The sequence below is a fragment of the Camelus bactrianus genome, chromosome 19 (genome assembly GCF_048773025.1).
Source record: "Camelus bactrianus isolate YW-2024 breed Bactrian camel chromosome 19, ASM4877302v1, whole genome shotgun sequence".
In the NCBI taxonomy this organism is placed as follows: domain Eukaryota; kingdom Metazoa; phylum Chordata; class Mammalia; order Artiodactyla; family Camelidae; genus Camelus; species Camelus bactrianus.
Genome location: NC_133557.1, coordinates 3,115,123 through 3,132,493, shown reverse-complemented (window position 1 = coordinate 3,132,493; position 17,371 = coordinate 3,115,123). Strand labels below are relative to the sequence as shown.

The 17,371-nt window shown below is 41.5% G+C and overlaps 1 long non-coding RNA gene across 1 annotated transcript; it reads right to left on the bottom strand.

Moving 5' to 3' along the window:
- Positions 1–9,588: 9,588 nt before the first annotated feature.
- On the bottom strand, positions 9,589–17,099 carry LOC123615336 (uncharacterized). Its single transcript, XR_006722905.2, has 4 exons — positions 15,810–17,099; positions 13,825–13,870; positions 9,931–10,009; positions 9,589–9,753 (listed from the first exon to the last, which is right to left on the bottom strand). It is a non-coding gene; the product is annotated as an uncharacterized LOC123615336 (long non-coding RNA).
- Positions 17,100–17,371: the final 272 nt, after the last annotated feature.

The window sequence follows — 17,371 nt, the reverse complement described above, 5'->3', positions numbered from 1 at the left end:
CTGTCAGCACATGCGCGGTCTGAGTTTCTTTGTTCATTAGGCTTACAGAATATCTCTAGCACATGCGTACTTCTTTTTTCTTTGTTCTAAATCTTATATAATTGACTAATGCTTGGAGCAATTATTTACTGCATACTATAAACATGCTCCGATCGTGGCCTTGGGTCCCACGGCCTTAACTTATCTCAAGACCAGCTCACAGTTTTTAACCTTCTTTCAGTCTTGAGTTGCAAAGGAAACCAAGAGAAGGCATGGGGATGAGGACTTTAACCTAGACAGTCCAAAGAGTGAAGGTTTGTGGAAGCAGATTGACTTTCAGACTGTCAGTGGAAGTGATTTAAACATGCATTTTATCTAGTTTGTGATAATCAGAGCAAGAGGACCAGGACCCACGTGCTATATGGAAATAATTACTAACCCTTAGTCATAGTTATTCTAGTGCGTAGTGAACCAAATGTTTACCCTGTTTTGGTCTGGAGAGCTTAACCAATCTTTTATAGAGTCAAAACAGGTAATTAATAGTGTCTTATGGTGAGTTCCCTAGAAATAGAGCCTGAGCTGGAGACTCTTGGGTAAGTATTTAATTGAGGGAGTGTTCCCAGGAGAAACTTATAAGGGATCATGGAAGCAGGATAAAGCAGGAGGAGGACCTAAGAAAGAGAAAGTTAGCCCCAGCCTGATTTCACGGGGAGCCATGGAGGATGAATTGTAGCGCAGAGGTTACCCTGCCCAGAAGGAAGTAGGCTGACTGTTAGAAATTTCAAATTTTTCACCTTGCTTATTGGCAAGGTGGCTCCAATCAGCCAAGGGCAATCTGCCAGAGAAGAGGGTAACTCTGAGCCAAAAGCAACCACCAACCACAGCAGCCGAACAATGGGTACTCCAGCTGGTAGAGGAAACCTGGGTGGCACTACTACAAATGGCAGACTTTTGTGCAAAGTTTTAAGTGGTGACTCCTTGAGGATCATGTATAACATGCTTTGTTTTTTAAAAGAATGTAATTTTCACAAACTTCCAAACTCGTCTCAATCATTCTCAATTATAAAGAATAAGAAGCAACAGCAATGAGAACCAATTCAGCAGCTACTTAAAAGCAGAAAGCAATTCACAAGTCCCATGAGTAGTGCCTGTTTCTTCAAACTTGAGATGAGTGTTATCAATCACTGAAAATAATAAACAAGAGAGAAGGAAAGATGTATTCAACCCTATGCTCAGGATAAGGTCATGTCTAATTGGCACAAATGAGTCAGCCCCAGTGCAGTTAGCTTAGCAATTTTTATTGAATTCACAATTTAGCAAATTCACTACGTAGCATGAAGGTGCCCAAGAGAACCACTCAGCCTATAGTTTGTTTTCAAGGAGGGTGCTATGAAAAGAGGGAAAGGAGAATCCAGATGTCTTCTATAAACAGGCATAAATTTGAAGTAAACAGTCATCTGAACTGTGTTATTATTTTCTAAACATTTGTACAGGTATATATTTTCTCCTGAATTTGTGTTTCTTTAACAATGGAATCCTGGGGGAAATTTACAGATGAAGGTAGATGGTGCATTTGCACAGATCAAATCAGCTCATGCTAACATTCCTGGATTCTTAGGTAATTGTTATTATATCATGAATTTTATCTGGGCAATTAGGAAGAACTGAATATATTCCGTTAACATTCTGGAACACACTGGAGAATTTTTTATCCCAGATAAATAGTTGAGTATTGTGTAGTGTATGTGTGTGTTTTATTCAGAATTAATAATAATAGTCTTTTCCTTTTGTCTTCAGCAAATAAGACTGTGAAGAAGAGCTAGTATACAAAAGATGATTTAATTTCCATAGGTTTGGTAGCTTTTTTAGAGTGATTTGAAATATCCATGTATTCCTTTAAATTTGGGAGATGATTATGTTCTCTGTATTGGGACATGCAGGCTCCAGGGTGCTCCCCTCCTAAGGAAGTTGAAAGTGAAATCAGTATTCCTTCTCCTTATAAAAATTAAATAGTGAAATCAACACAGAAAGAATGAAATGACCATTAGTTTCATTAATCAGTAAAGGATTACTGATAAACATTTATCAGTGATTCATCCCAAGCTAAAGCAGCACATTGCATGGTCATCGAAAGAGTCAGCGAGGAGGAGGACTGATCAGTAACAGAATCATCACTAAATGACAGTAGCCAGACTGACTGTGTCTCTCCAGATTTTCTGCCAGGTAGGGAATCTAGACCTCCGGTCTCTGTTCCATGTGCATTTTTGTTATAGAGCTAGACCCTTCAAGGCTGGTACCAACAGAATTCTGACTCAACCAGGAATGCTTGTACTGCACACAATTTGGTTTTATTCACTTTTCAGCATCTATTTCTTGGGCACTGATGAACTCCCTAGGGCTGTTCCTTGCTCTTCCCCTGTGGTGCCTCACCCTGTGATCCTCCCTCAGATTGTCTTTCCTGGGCTTCTGCATCATTTGACTTCCAGCTGGAGTGAGATAATGGCAGACACTGGCAAGAGATGGGAGAGGAAAGGGAGGAGAGGAGAAGCCAGGCTTGTTCTCCTTTCCCCGTTTGCCTCGGGCAGCGTTCCAGGCAAGAGCTCTGTCTGTCTCCCCCATGGCTCCAGCTCCCGCCTGACCATCCTGCTGTTGTAATAGAGGAGAACAAATCTGACTCTGTATTGGATTTGTTCCTTTAGTTTTGACCACTGTGCCCTGTTTTCTAGGCTTAGTCTTGCCAGCTCTGCACCTTTTGTGAAACAATGTTGCCTTTAGCCTGAAATATACAGGAGAGACTATTCTTGGGGCTCTGACCTTTAAGGGTGTTAGCACTTCTGCACTTATGTGGAGATGGCAAGTTGCAAAATAGAGAATAACCTTTGTGTTGTTGGAACTTTACAGGGACACCATGACCTGGCCCATGTGGACAGCTGCAAGAACAAAAAATGCCTGCAGCAGGAACTTTGCAACAACCAACAACACCCCCTCCCTTTTTATTTTTGTATAAAAGGAACCTGTATTCTCACTAGAGCAGGATGGTTCTCCAAGATATTAGTCTACCGTCCTCTCTGTGTGCTGGCTTTCTGAATAAATTCGCTATTCCTTGCCCCAACACCTTGTCTCCCGATTTATTGGCCTGTTGTGCAGCGAGCAGAACGAGTTTGGTCTCCACAACACTGTGGTTCCAGCTTCCACTATGTGACCCTGGCTCTGGTAGCAACACCTCCTCCCTCTGTCACTCTAGCCTAACAGTGGTACCAGCTTCCTTCTGTTGTTAATGTCTGTGGCCGCCTCACTCTGCCCTGGGTGACTCCTCAGCCTCTTCTACCCCCTGTGCCACCAAATCCTTGCATTAACTTCCCTCAGTAAGAACTCAAGAGTGGTTTCTGCTTCTTTGGTTGGATCCTGATACAGCATGTTAGGCACATGGCATGTCAGGAGAAGGTGAAATTCTAAATCAGGCATGGCTCCTGCCCTTGGGGAGCTTGTAGTTTGGTAGGACAGACATATTTTAATAGAATGATCACAAAATACATATGAGACAACTCCATAAGGTTGGATAATTGAAGATTATCACAAGATGGACGAGATCCTACAGACTATACTTAAGCAAGGTTCTAATACAGGTAAAGGATACAATATGGCAGGACAGAGAGCATAGGCTATCATATTGGGGTCTGAGACTTCTAAGCAGAATTCCCCAGGTCCTTTCTTGCTGACTCAGAGTAGGCCACACTTCATCTTCAGATTATACACCAACAAGATGACTGGGAGCCCAGGCACACAGTTTTTGAGGAGTCTTTTTATGCCGCAGGCTGTCCAATCAGGTACAAAGTTAACAATCTATTCCTCCCTATAATCCAGGTTTCATCCAGGGGAAAGTTGAACTTTAAACAGCACATGATAAAGTTATAGCTAGTATACTTCACCCTTACCTTGACCAGACCTCTAGGCATCCAGGAGATAAGCACAGCGTACCCAGTATAGCTGCAAGTTTAACCCTGTCTGTACACAACATAAAAACTTACAGAATGTGCTCCTGAATCAGGGAAGTCACACTGATGACTTAGCATTTTAGCAGAGATCTGAAGGATGAAGGTGAAATCAAGGTGGCCCTGAGCGAAGGGGAGAGTCTGGTGGAAAGAAGAGCATTTTACAGAGCAGACCCATTCCGAGAAATGGAAGGGGAAAATAAAAAGCAGTGTGGCTAGCACCTACATAGAAATTCTGGCGGGGAAAAAGTCAAAGCCAGGTCCATTGAGAGCTCAAGCAGGGTTTTTATTGGACCAAATGGAGAAGAGATTCACTTTTCACTTGGGATTCCAGCAGGATGCAAGCCTGGAGCTGCTGGAGGGCAGTTTTGCTACCTTGTGGGGACACTTGGGCTGAGGCTGGAGCTCACACAAATGGAAGCAGGGCTGAGAGACAAAGAACCAGCAGAGCAGAGACAGAAAAGTTCTCACATCTCAGATCCAAGTTCACTCAGTCCGCCTCCTGAAATTCTAAGCTTTACGGAGCCATTACATTCTCTTTGTATTAAATTGGTTTGAGTCATGATACAAAAAGGAGACCCCTCCAAAGTATACTAAGAAGTACCAGGAACGGTGATGTGACCAAGATCGAGGAAATTCCTAGCATGATGGAGAAGCCGGCAGAATCCAATGGAATCAACCACCTTGCCAAATTCATGTGATTGTCTTACAAATCCTTCCAAGGATTTTCCTGCTGCATTGAAAACAGAACATCATCTAAACTTAAATTATTTTTAAATTGTCACCATACAGACTAAAAAATTATGCACGTGCTCTTTTCAGACCTCATCACTTGCAGAGAGATGTTTGCTTTGATGCTAATGCATCCCTTTTGGACTCCTGAGTTCCTGTGTTGCGGAAAAATGTGTCACAGCTTGGTGCTATAGCTCAGTGTTACACCTCAGTTGTGACAGCAACCTGGATCTAGGCGAGAGACCAAGCAGCACTCAGGGAGTTGGAGAACTCAGGTTTATTATGCCAGCAGGCGCAGACGAGTTAACACTCCAAGCTTTGGACCCCATCTGTAGGTTTACACAGGCCTTTTATAGGCTGCCAGTTTTACACTTTGCAACATCATATGCAAATAAAGTATAACAGAAGTTGACCAACCAGGAACAAGCTTTGTAGAAATAACCCAATCAGGAGTGAGAGAAATAACCAATCAGAAATGAGCTCAGGGAACCAATAGAATTTTAGGTGTAAGTTAGCCGCTTTAGAGGCAGAAAGTGAGATAGAGCTTCCCGGCCAGGGAAACGGACGGTGCTGGGAGGAGAGCAGCAGCCCTGCCTAGGGGTCCTGCCAGTGTTTTTATGGGGCTTCCCGCCTCACCTGCATCTGTTCTTTAGTGTGTTTCTTTGTTTCTTTCTACTGGACTACATTAGCTTTCCATTTTGCCCTCAAAACATATTTATTGTATGAAGCTTCTAATAAGTGCCCACAGGTAGAGGGGCTCCCTTATCCCACTCCTCCCCTATTTGAGTCTCAACCCCACTCCAGGCCCCCGGATGCATAAAAACTGTAGTCCCTTTAATTCTTCAGAATGATTGGCAAATAAGCAAGGAATCTCGAAAACTCTTTGCAAACAACCTTGTAAGAGTTTTTTTGTGTTTTTTGTTTCTTTAAGAGGGCGAGATAGGATGTAGATCTGACAGAAGAAAAACACTGTATTCCTGGACCTCACATCAGCAAAGAAATGTGTTCCTCAGCATTAAAATTACCTTTGCATTGCTAATTTCTAAATGTGCCCTGTGTTTCGTGATGCAAATGAGAGGGTGTAGCCTTATATTTCTCTCTCCAGGTCTCTGTCCTGGACCCACAGAATTGCAATAGCAGGATCCGGTTGAGAACAAAATTCTTTCAATTGCTTAGTGAGGCCTTTGGATTTTCTTCATTTGATGTATGTGAGTCAGGCAGAACGCGCGCGCACGCGCGCACACACACACACACACACACACAAAAACAGATGATATCATCTAAGCCGTTTGGTAAGAAATGTCTGACAAAAATATGAAATATATTTATTGATTCAAATGCAGTCATGGATTTGGTGATTTTCTCCTTATAGAAATCATCTTGAATAGAATAAAATATTCTTAAATCTTTTATACCTCATTCTCAAAATCAATAGTCCAAAAAGGTTAGTCCTTGTCAAGCTTTTGGGGGGAAAAATGATCAGAATCTAGAGGAGAAATATTTTCATTTTTATCTAAACTTTTCTTATTGTTTCTGGTTTTCCCACCTCTATTTTCTCACCTCCAGCATTGGGATTGTTGGCAAAGCTCAAAAGAAGAGAAATTGAAATTTGGGGTGCTCAACTGAAATCCTAGTTAAGACTACAAGTCATTCATTCATTCATTCATTCATTCATTCATTCATTCATCCATTTTATTCAATAAATATTGAGGGTCTGCTACTTTCCCAACAGCATCCTAGGCACTCGCTGGAGACTGCTGAACAAAGCAGAGTATCTGTTCCCTTGGTTCTTGCCAGCATAGTGGGGAGACGGGAATAAAACAAACAAAAAAAATCATTATAAATTGTGATGAATGATATCATAGAAAAGTATTGAGAGAAGTTTTAGGTTGGGAGGTAGGGAGGGCCTCTTTGAGGAAGTATCTAATCTGAGACCTAAAGGATGAGTGGAAACTTCCGGGTTGGTGGGATGAGTGGAGGGAAGCAATTTATACACAAAGAAGCAGTCCCTGCAAAAGCTCTGAAGTGGGAAAGAGCCTGGTTCTTGAGAAGCTGGAGGGAGACCAGAGTGGCTTGAACAAAGATGGCAGCCAGGGTGAGCCGAAGGTGAGGTTGAAAGGAAGGCTGGGGTCAGCTTTCAAGGACCTTACAGGGATGGATAAGGACTGTGAGTTTCTTTCTAAGTGCAATACAATGGCACTGAAAGGATTTAAGCTGACAAATGCCGTGATTCAATTCTCTTTGTTGAAAGATCATTCTGACTACTTTATGGGAAAGGCTGAGATGAGGACCAAGTTAGAAGCAAAGTTATCAATTAGGATGTTGTAGTATCCAGGTGAGAAATGATTTTGGCATATTTAGAGTGTTGGCTCTTCTGTCCACCAGTCTCCAAATTTTTGTCTCCTCCTGGTTTTTATATCCTGGTGTCATTCCCTCCAACATTAAATAGGACTGATCTGTGTAATAAGTAAGGTCATACAAAAAACGATGCTGTGTGACTTCCAAAGGCAAGCCAAAGAGACAAAGCAGCCTCCTGTTTCCTCTCTCAGGAATCACCCACTTTGGGGTAGTCAGTGGCCATGTTGTGAGGACACTCAAGCAGCCATCTGGAGAATTCCTTGAAGGAAGGAACTGAAGCCTCTTACTATCAAGCAGCACAAACTCCCCAAATATGTGAGAGAGCCATGTGCAAGCAGCTAGTTAAACTTTCAGATGACTGTAGCCCTGGCCCATATTTCATGCAACGTCATTTGAGACTCCTGCTTAGAATCATGCAGCAAAGCCACTCCCATATTCTTGACCCATAAAATCTGTATGAGATATACAATGTTCACTGTTGTTTTTAGGCACAAAGTTTTAGGACCATGTATGATGTAACAAGAAATGACTAATTTAGTTGTGGAGACATAGAGAAGAGGGTAGATTTGAAGTACGTTTGGAAACAGATTAGATGAGATGTGACAAAGGTCTGGATTTGTGGGTGAGGTCTGAGGAGGGCAGTACTGAGAACACTTCCCAGATTTCTGGCTTGTGCAACCAGAGAGACTGCATTATACAGTGAGAGTCAGGAATGCATTAGAAGGGAACACATCTGAGGTCAAAAGTCCAGTTTTGTAAATATTTAAAGATACCTGTAAAATATCCAAGAGGATAAACAAGCTGAAAAAAATAAATCTGGGCTAGTAATATAAATTTGGGAGCTTTTGGCTTGATGATGATATTTCGAATCATAGGAGTAAATTATATCAACTAGACCAAGATGATGATTCTGCCTCAGGGGCTGAAGTCTGAAGATTTTCACAGTGTAGAAGAAAGGCTGACACATGAGAATGAGAAAAACAAAATGGTTAGAGGATGTGGAAGAAAAGAGGTAAACAGGGAAGTGTGGAGTCATGGAAGCCAAGATAACAGTTTCCCAAGAAGGAGGAAGAGGCTGGTGTTGAAAGTTGCTGAGAAGCTTAGTACAATATTGACTGAAAAGGAACTAGTACAGGCATTCTTGATCTTGGATGCATTTTGGGATCAACTAGAGAATGTTTAAAGAAAAACAGATGTTTGTTTTTTTGGATTTTGGGGTGTACACCCATAAAGATTCTGATTTAATTGGGCATGTGTATGGACTGGATGTCTGGATTTTTGAAAGCTTTCCAGGGCATTCCTGCACATGTACAAGATTGAGAACCAAGGATGGAAAGAACTTGGAAATGTGGCAGTGCTTGTGAACCTTGGCCAAATTGTGGACCAGACACCAAATTTGGTAGGTTGAGGCATCAAATTATTATAATTTATCTTTTTTGGTTCTTTTTGTTAGAGCAATGTTACAGTTTTCTCATGTTCCTAATTGAATAAATTGAACTTCTTAGTAATAACCTATTTCCTAGGTCTATGGTTCTCAACCTAGGCTACTGTTAGAACCATCTGAAGAGCTTTATAAAATGCTCATGGCCTAAACCTACCCCAGGTCAATTAAATCAGATCCTAAGGGTGGGAAATGGGCAAGGCAACTTTGTTTTTGAGAGCACCCCAGTGTATTAATGGGTGGAGATAATTTCTGGGTGTTATGTAGAAGCAATGTAAATTTGCTGCCGGCTTGGTGCTGGAATATCTGGGAAAGTAGACATTCTTTAGTACCTAATAGCAAGTGCTGTAGGTCATGAGATGTCAAATGCTAAAAGGGAAGTAATAGGAAGAGCTTCCACTGGCTGAACCCTCAATGGAAGTGCAAACTTTGTAGATTCTTCAAGACTTTACTGATAATATATTCCCTTCCAACCCCTACCCATAAGAAGTGAAATACTGTTGGAGGAGAGGGGCTGGAATGGAGAAGTCTAACATTTGCCTCCTAGGAAAAAATATTTTCTTTGATCAACACATTGCACAAGTCCAGGAGGCACCGTCAACATAGAATACTATGTGAACATTGCCCCCTGCAGTTGTGCATACACCAGCCCTGTCTCTAATTCAGCTTAATGAAGAATGCACATCATTGAGGCAGGCTGGATAGAAAGTACTGCCTCATCCTGAGGTTATTTGGCTTCACATTGCTGACATCTTCCAAGTGATTGCAAGTCGCATTGCTCTTTATCTTCAATAAATCACCCCAAGAACTCCAAGGGCCATAACAATTTCATAAGGAACTCAGCCCTGGTAACAGAAAGACAGTATTTTTTATCTCTAGCTTTTGAGGGAGGCAGCTGGAAGGATACACAGAAGATTTCAGATTCACAAAAGTGAAACAAAGAGATACCTGCTAATCCCTGTTTACTCTCTTAATTTTCCTGTATCTTTCTAGGTGACACGGAATTGGTAGGCTCAGAATTTGCTGTAAGAATATTGTTAAGCTCAGAATTTGCTATAGGAATATTGTTAAATTCATGCTTGTTTCTTTATTTTATTTATTGAAGCATAGTCAATTACAATGTGTCAGACTCTGGTGTACAGCACAATGTCCCAGTCTTGCATATCATGCTTGTTTCTCTAATAACAACTCAACTTCTTTCATTTACTTGTTATGTGACCTGGCAAGTTGTCTGTCCTCAGATTCTGTTTCCTGTGTACAAAATAGAGACACACATTTACTATAGAAGTGATTACAACTAGCCACCAAATATTTCCTGTTCTTCCCACTTCCGGATACACCGTGGGGTTGCTCTCCCTGCCCCACCCCTTGTGGTTGGGCGGTGCTGGGTGATTAGTTCTGAACAATGAGTTGTGAGTAGATGTTTACCATTTTCCTTCTGAAACTTTGAACTGCAAGTTTGAGACTCCCCAAGCTTTCCTTCTCTCTGCTGCTGGTACTCTGTCAGCTGATGAGAGATGAAACAGGGTTCAGAGCTGCCTGTCAGTGGACACGGTGGGTTATAAACAACTGAGATTACAGGCTGTTGACTACCTTGACTTACTTTGCAGGTTTGTGGTAAAGACTCAGTGGGATAATATACACTAGGTAGTCAGTTACTTTATTTACTCTCTGTCATACTCTAAAGTGATAAACATGTGTATGTTTCTATCTTTCAGGTAGGCATTATTGGACTTCTCTGTCCAAATATTTGCATCTGTGTAGCTTTCTGGATTTAATTTTCAGACCACCTTTAGGACCACCTCTAGGACAAACTCCTCTACCATTTACTTACACATGAAAATTATTAATGAGCAAGTTCGGAAATCATATTTTCAGCTCATGATAATTGACAATATACAGGGACCTCTAAGAACTTAACATGACTTTGCTCACAAAAGTAAAATCCTGATGGCTAAAAAACATACCTAATCTTCTTTTCAATAAATAACCATGCGTAACTGATTTACTCAGCTCTTACCAAATGCACGTCGGGGAAATCGGAACTGCTTGATAAATATTGAAGTAGTGTGTCATTTTGACTCATGATACATGCAAAGTATGTGGATTTAAAGAAGAAAATCAAAAGATATAATATTCTAAAATAATATTGGTTCCTCTTTTCTCTCATTGCCATTTTTTCAAACATTTATGTCCTCCCTATAAATGTGCACCTATATAAATTATGGCTAGATCTATTTTTACTGCTTCATAGTAAATCTTTTGCTGAATATGTGGGATTTTAATCTCCAGTGTATTGTGTACCAAAGGATAACAGATTTGGCAACAGAAATGGATAGTTATATTCCATTAAAAACCACCTCTATAATTCATAACTGGACTTAGGTTCTGCTCCCAACCCAGTGATACACTTAACTTCCAAAAGGTCCAAAACAAATTTGTCAGTTATGATTTCCAGGGTCAGATTTTCTTCTATTTTAAGCAATTGCAATATTTGTATTATTTTCCATGGGTTCTCTAAATAGTAGTTCAATGTCTTGACAATAAGTATGATTTGATTAAATTCAGTGATCTCTTGATAAGGGATGGTTTGATTATTTGACTGCTCAAATTATCAATCATCATGTCATTTCTTTACATTTTATAAATAAATTTTTTTCTTATAAAAGGAATGCATAGTCATCTAGGAAAAAAAAACTTGCAAATAAGGAGGAAAAGAAAAGAAAATCATCTCTTATTCCATCCCTAGAGAAAACCAGTTGACCTCTTGAGAGCTTTATTCCAGTTCTTTTGCTCTGTATACATTTGCCATAAAGGTACAATGCAAATACAAAATGATATACACTGTTTTTTAACTTTCATTCCTGATTATAAGTGTAACTTATATGGCTCCCTATAGAGAACTCTGAAAATATAAAAATTATAACAAAAACATAACCCAGGGAAAACCTACTAGAGATCACCATTATTCGTATTTTTGTGCTTCCACTAAAAGCAAACATCACTCAGCTACTTCAGAGTTCACCCAAATGGTATATTCTATAGAATGGTCCTCAGCAGCATTATGTTTTCGTCCTCAGCACGATCATGTTTTCCAGAATGCTGGATTATTATTCACTTCTGAGCTGGAGCATGTGCGTTCATCACACATTTGCAATAGGGGGTAACTACAACATGTTACATCCGATGTTACAGACATAAAAAACCCAGCCTGTTGTCGCTAAAAGCCCCAGGTTTGGGGAGGATATAGAACAGAAAACAGTGACAATGCAGAGTGATCGGTGCTCACATTTGAGAGAAGCTTAATCTGCACTAGAACTGGTTGGATGGAACACAAACCTATTTCTGCTGAGGGAGAAAGTGTCAGGAAAATAAGCTTCCTAGAGGCTACGCCATAGGGCTTCACTCTAAGGGTGGGGTGCAGCCAAAGACGGGGAGGAGGAAAGTCAGGAGGGAGCATCTGCTGTCCAGGGTGAGAGATAACCCCACTTGGCTGGAAGATAGAAAGACCAAGACAAGAGATGAAGTGGAAGAAGTTGGCACAGGGTTTGGATTCCATGATAAGGAGTATAAGTTTTATGCAGAAGGTAACAAGGCAATTAAGCAATAGAGGGACATGATCAGTGTGCATTTAAGCAAGAGCACTCTGGCTGCAGGAGAGGAAGGATGGGTGTTACAGCAAGGCTGAGGCTCAGGGGCACAATAAGCTACAGCAGACTCCCAGACTGGACATGGAGAGGACCTGAGTGAAGGCAGCAGTAACAATCAATATGAGGGATGTCAAGGAGGCTTAGACTATCCCTTACCCCTCCGCATGGCACCTTAGATGTGGATCAGGCCAGCCAAACTGTTAATAAGACAATATCTCAAGACTTTCCTTGAAAATATCCTTTGATATGAGGTTAAGACAAATAGGAATATGTTTGGATTCTGCTCCAAAGGGATTGCCATATAAGACCTGGGTATGATTCTGACACTATAACTGAAGTCAGGAGATGGGGACCTGGGCTTTATCTCTCATGACAAGCAAATGGCTTAGGCTGATCACCTCAAAGACCCTTTCAGGGCAACATGACCACTGCAGAAGAACTAGCAAAATACTTTGGGCCATGGTGATTTATCTGAGCTACAAGTGGAAAGGAAAGTAAATCTATCCTGAACAATATGCTTACTAAACCAGAGTCATTCATAACATTAACAAGACGGTTACCCAAATGGGTACACACTTGCTGGATAAACAAATACGCTGGACAGGGGATGAGGACTTCCCAGTGCTAGAGGACGTTGAAGTTCAATGTCAACTGTTTTCTTTGTCTACTTGGGTTGCTAACGTGGTTTATTTGCAGAGTTCTCTTAATCAAGATGTCTGACACTGAAAGCTACTCACACTTTTTAGCACAGCACTTACAACTGTCTATAATGTGGCTGCTGAATACTCTTTTTCTTTAATGATTAGAACTTTCTGAAACCAGTTTGAATTGCCTCATGAGGGGATAATGAGTTTGATGTCTCAGGAGGTATTAAAAAAGAAAGGCTGAAAAAACCACCAGAGGCAAGATTCATATACGGATTAAAATACTGGTTTACAGCTTTAAGGGGTTTATTTTTCTGTTGTAGTTATGGAGAGATATGCTTATATATTACTTTTTCTTTCCTGCTACCCAGCACTACCTCAACAAATTCAACGAAGTTGATAAGAGACTTCAGATATAAGGTCAGAAAACCATATACTAAAATTCCTTTAACACACATATTTTAATTTTGCATATGGATGACTGAGTTGAATCTTCTTATAAAGCAATGATTTAAAATTTTAATTCATTCAGCCTTAATTGAGAGCTAACTTTGTGTGGCCAGATATTAAAAAAAAAAAATAGATAGGTCACACCTAAGGGGCTATTGAAAATGGTATCAGATTACAAACTGAGTACAGGTGTCTACTCCCATCTGTAAAGCCTTTGCCAAGAAAAAGTTGATGAAAATAATCCATATTAGTACAGAAAAACACAAGGGTTTCCAACAGAGAAACAAAAATTGTGAAAAAGCCCCGGGAGACAGAATACAATCACGGGCAAAGAAGGTGACAACTCCAAATACACATGGGAGAAAATGATGCTTTTGAAAGTCAGAAATATCAGAGAAACCCAAGAGAGGTCAGTGCCATTGATGGGGGAATATGATGGAAGGGAACACTGCCACTGTATAATGACAAGTGATGCTGTTCCCATTTAAAAAATTTCAGGATGTCTTTTAAGAGATGAGGCTCTGAGATGGCTTCCTAATTCTTCTAAAGTTTTTAGTATTGTTTCTAGCACTACTTACCGAACTTCTCAAGATGAAGCCACATGTCCCTTGGGAGTATATCACCCTGAAAAAAAAAAGAAATGTGTGACTCGGGAATTTTTGACATAGCAAGAAAAAAATTACAAACTTGTTTAAGACCTTTTCAATGCCACACAGTTACTTACAGAACATTAAGATTCTAAAACAAACTTCAGGACTAATGTTCAAGAGAAGCAAGGCAAAGTGGGGAAGTTTGTAACCATAAAAATTTGAGCAAGTCCAGTCCCAGGTATCTGAGTTGTCATCCTCACCATCTTTAGAGGGGACTGAAGTTTTCTGTGTCTCGAATGACATGTCCTTTTTTCCTAAGGACCCAAATTAGAAAAACCTAGAGTGGGAGATGGGAACTCTAACGAAAATGGGATTGGGAAATCTGACTAGTGGGTGGGCATAGAGAAACTGACCAGAGGAGAGAAACATGATGATGAAATGGTATCAAATGGAAAATTTGAAAGTTTATCCTGCAGGATGGCTAAAAGCAATTTTATTCTAAATAGAATGTGATTGCTATGAATCACTCTTTGAGCAATCCAGGATTTAAATTTCCTTGTTCTAGGCTCAGAATTTAAATGGGAAAATGAATGCAGAAGACTTCAGGACCACTCTCCCTTCTTTATAAGGCTGGTGTTCTCCACCCACCAGGTTTCAGCTTTAAGACTGCATCCTTATATCAGGTTCTCCCTGATGACTTAGCCATTGGGACTTATATAGTTCATTGGAATGCAACATGTGTGTATTTCAAAGTCAAGAGATTAAAAACTATGGGCCCCAATTACTGTTCATGGACATCTGCATCTCCAGTAGATGCTGTCAGAGCACCTGTGTCCTGCCCACCTCCTGCTGGCCCTCTCTTCCAATTCGTCTCCTCCCTGACAGCCTCTTATAAAGCACCTGTCACTCTCCCTGGGGGCTCTCTCTAGCTGCAGAGGCATGTTCCAGTGTGCAGGCTGGAGGTCTCTGTGCACTGATGCTTCCAGAAGCAGCCCTCAACAACCATCCAACAGAATATGTTGGATAAATACCCCAAACCTCACCATTCCAGTTAGGCAACACTGAGGCATGTTATGCAAAGTGTCCCCAGAGTCCCCAGAGGACCTGGGCCCCAGCTGCCCACATCAGGAATTCTGCTCATTTGCATACCCTTTGGTTGGTTTTCCTCCCTCCCTGGCCTCCTTCCCCACTTGCCTTCCAGTGGTTCCTGGGATCAGCCCTCAAATAAACTCCTTACCTTTACATCATTATCTCAGAGTCTACTTCTGGGGAGACCCACACTCAAACAGCATTCTCCCCCATGAGAAGATGAACCAAACAGAAAAGAAAGTAGATAAAGACGAATCTGAACTAACAATGATTGATGATTAGGAAGCAAGAACAGCAGCAATTAAAACCTGTAGATATCACCCCCTAGAGATGCACTGATCAGTGTTCTCCCTAAGCCCGGGGGGAGTTTGTACCACCTGCCTGCATGCAGCAGCAGTGACATTTCACAGGCAGTGCCGTGAAATATTCAGCGGAAACTGACTTTCATTGGAATCCTGAATTGGAGTTCTCAATAAACTCCAATATTGTGTGATTTAAAATGTATGAATACTAATTTTTAGTAACAATGAATTCCTCATATAGTAACTTACTAGTATGTAGCATTTGCTTATATATGTAAAATATGAAATGATATCGTATGGAACCTCATTTGCTCATAATAAAGAAAAGGCTCTGTGTTTTGTCAGTTTGGGTCCTTAAAACTCCTGAGAGCCTCTGGATGTTGGTCCGCAGTTTCACAATCCCTGCACTAAACAGAGATCACGTTAGGGAAAAAAAGAAACCATTACCACAAAATGCCCACTGCTGTCTTGGCAGCCTGACCCCTGGACCAAAAATACTTTAAACAGTCAGTTCCTAGTCCTTGAAAGAGTAAACATGCCTTCAGTGGGGGAAAGAAAAAGAGAAACACACAAGAGTCTTACCAACATCGGTTTTGATATTTACTCTTCTCTTTCTTGGGTCAAGGCTGTGGAGTATGAGCTGGGCTCCTGCCAGGTTCTTACCACTTTTCTTCAACAGTCATTTTTTAGAAAGTATTGTTTTCTGGAAGAAAATTTTAAAAATAGGACCTGGGAGGGAATCAGCCCTGCTTGTGTTGTGGATTGATTCTAATACATTTCACGGGGCACCTACGGCACATAGATGTTAAATCATTCACTGTCTGCAGAGAACTTCCTTCGTGTGTAGAGTTTCTTATTCTCCACCACCCAGAAACTATTTTTCTAGCCGCCTTTGTGTGTTTGCAAGTTTGTCTCCCCCGACTAGACTGTAATCAAATGGGGGGGTGATGATCTTCTCTAATTTACGCTGGAATGCCCAGGACAGTAGGGGGGGAGGGGAAGCCCATCTCCCTGGCCTGGAGGCGAGAAGGAGGACCCCCTCTGAGGTGGGACTTTCACTGCAGCGCCCTCTCCCTGCAGGCCCCACCGATGGGTCTGAATTCACCACTGGCTTTGGCTTCCTTCCCTTCCTTGTCGGGCTTCTCCATTCCTTTACAAGGTCTACCTGAAGCCTTCCAGAATAAACCATTTGTACATGATTCTTGTCTCAAGGTTTTCTTCTGGGGATCACCAGCTAGGCTAACTCTGTCTCCACACCATCTGCCTCATTGGTCCTCAAATTATACAGGCTTTGGTTTCGTTTTTGCAAACACTATCCTTCCTTTATTTCCTACCTTCTCTGTGAAGGCCTTCCCAAGAATTCCAGTCTTCTCCTAACACTTATGGACCATTATATTTTGTCCATTTGCCCACATTGCATGGTAGAAGCGAGATTATCTTCCCTACTTCATAAACCCCTCAAGTCAGTGAGACATCATTTCTCCTGCTTCTGCCACTTCTCCTCAGCAATTGGCCTCATTCTGAGCACACAGTCAGCAGAACACAGCTGCTTCTGCTTCATGTACTGACTGAAGTGTCAAAGCTTTTCCACAGACCTTATTTCAATGTCTTCCTCATAGCTGGAAAAAGAAGCCCTTTGTATTACAGCCCCATGGACCTCACCACTGCAGTGCGAGTTTGCTCTACTACCAACTGCCAGTATCTGCATCTCTTGCCAGAGTGTGTCCTTCCAAACAGCAAAACAAGCAAACAAACAAACAAAAAAAGTCACTCTGGCCTCAGACACGGTGGACTGGACCACCTGGGCAATTAACTGCTGGCAGCCTTCCACCAGTCACACTTAGGGGCGGGTGGATATATAACCCAGCTCCCTCCCCCTCCATAAGTCAGCTCTGACTCTTTTATTCTTATACCACCTATAACGTCTCCCAGAGCTCCCTGCTGGGCTTGAGCTCAGGTCGCCCACCATGTAATTGACTCCACAAGGCTGCCTCCCCTTCCTGTCTCACCTCTACACTTCCCTACTAGCGTTTCCTGGGACCACCTCCCACACAAACTACTTACACTTGAATTCTTCCCTCAGGGTCTACTACAAGAGAGGGACCTAAACAAAGACAACATTTGATAAATACTTATGGAAGGAA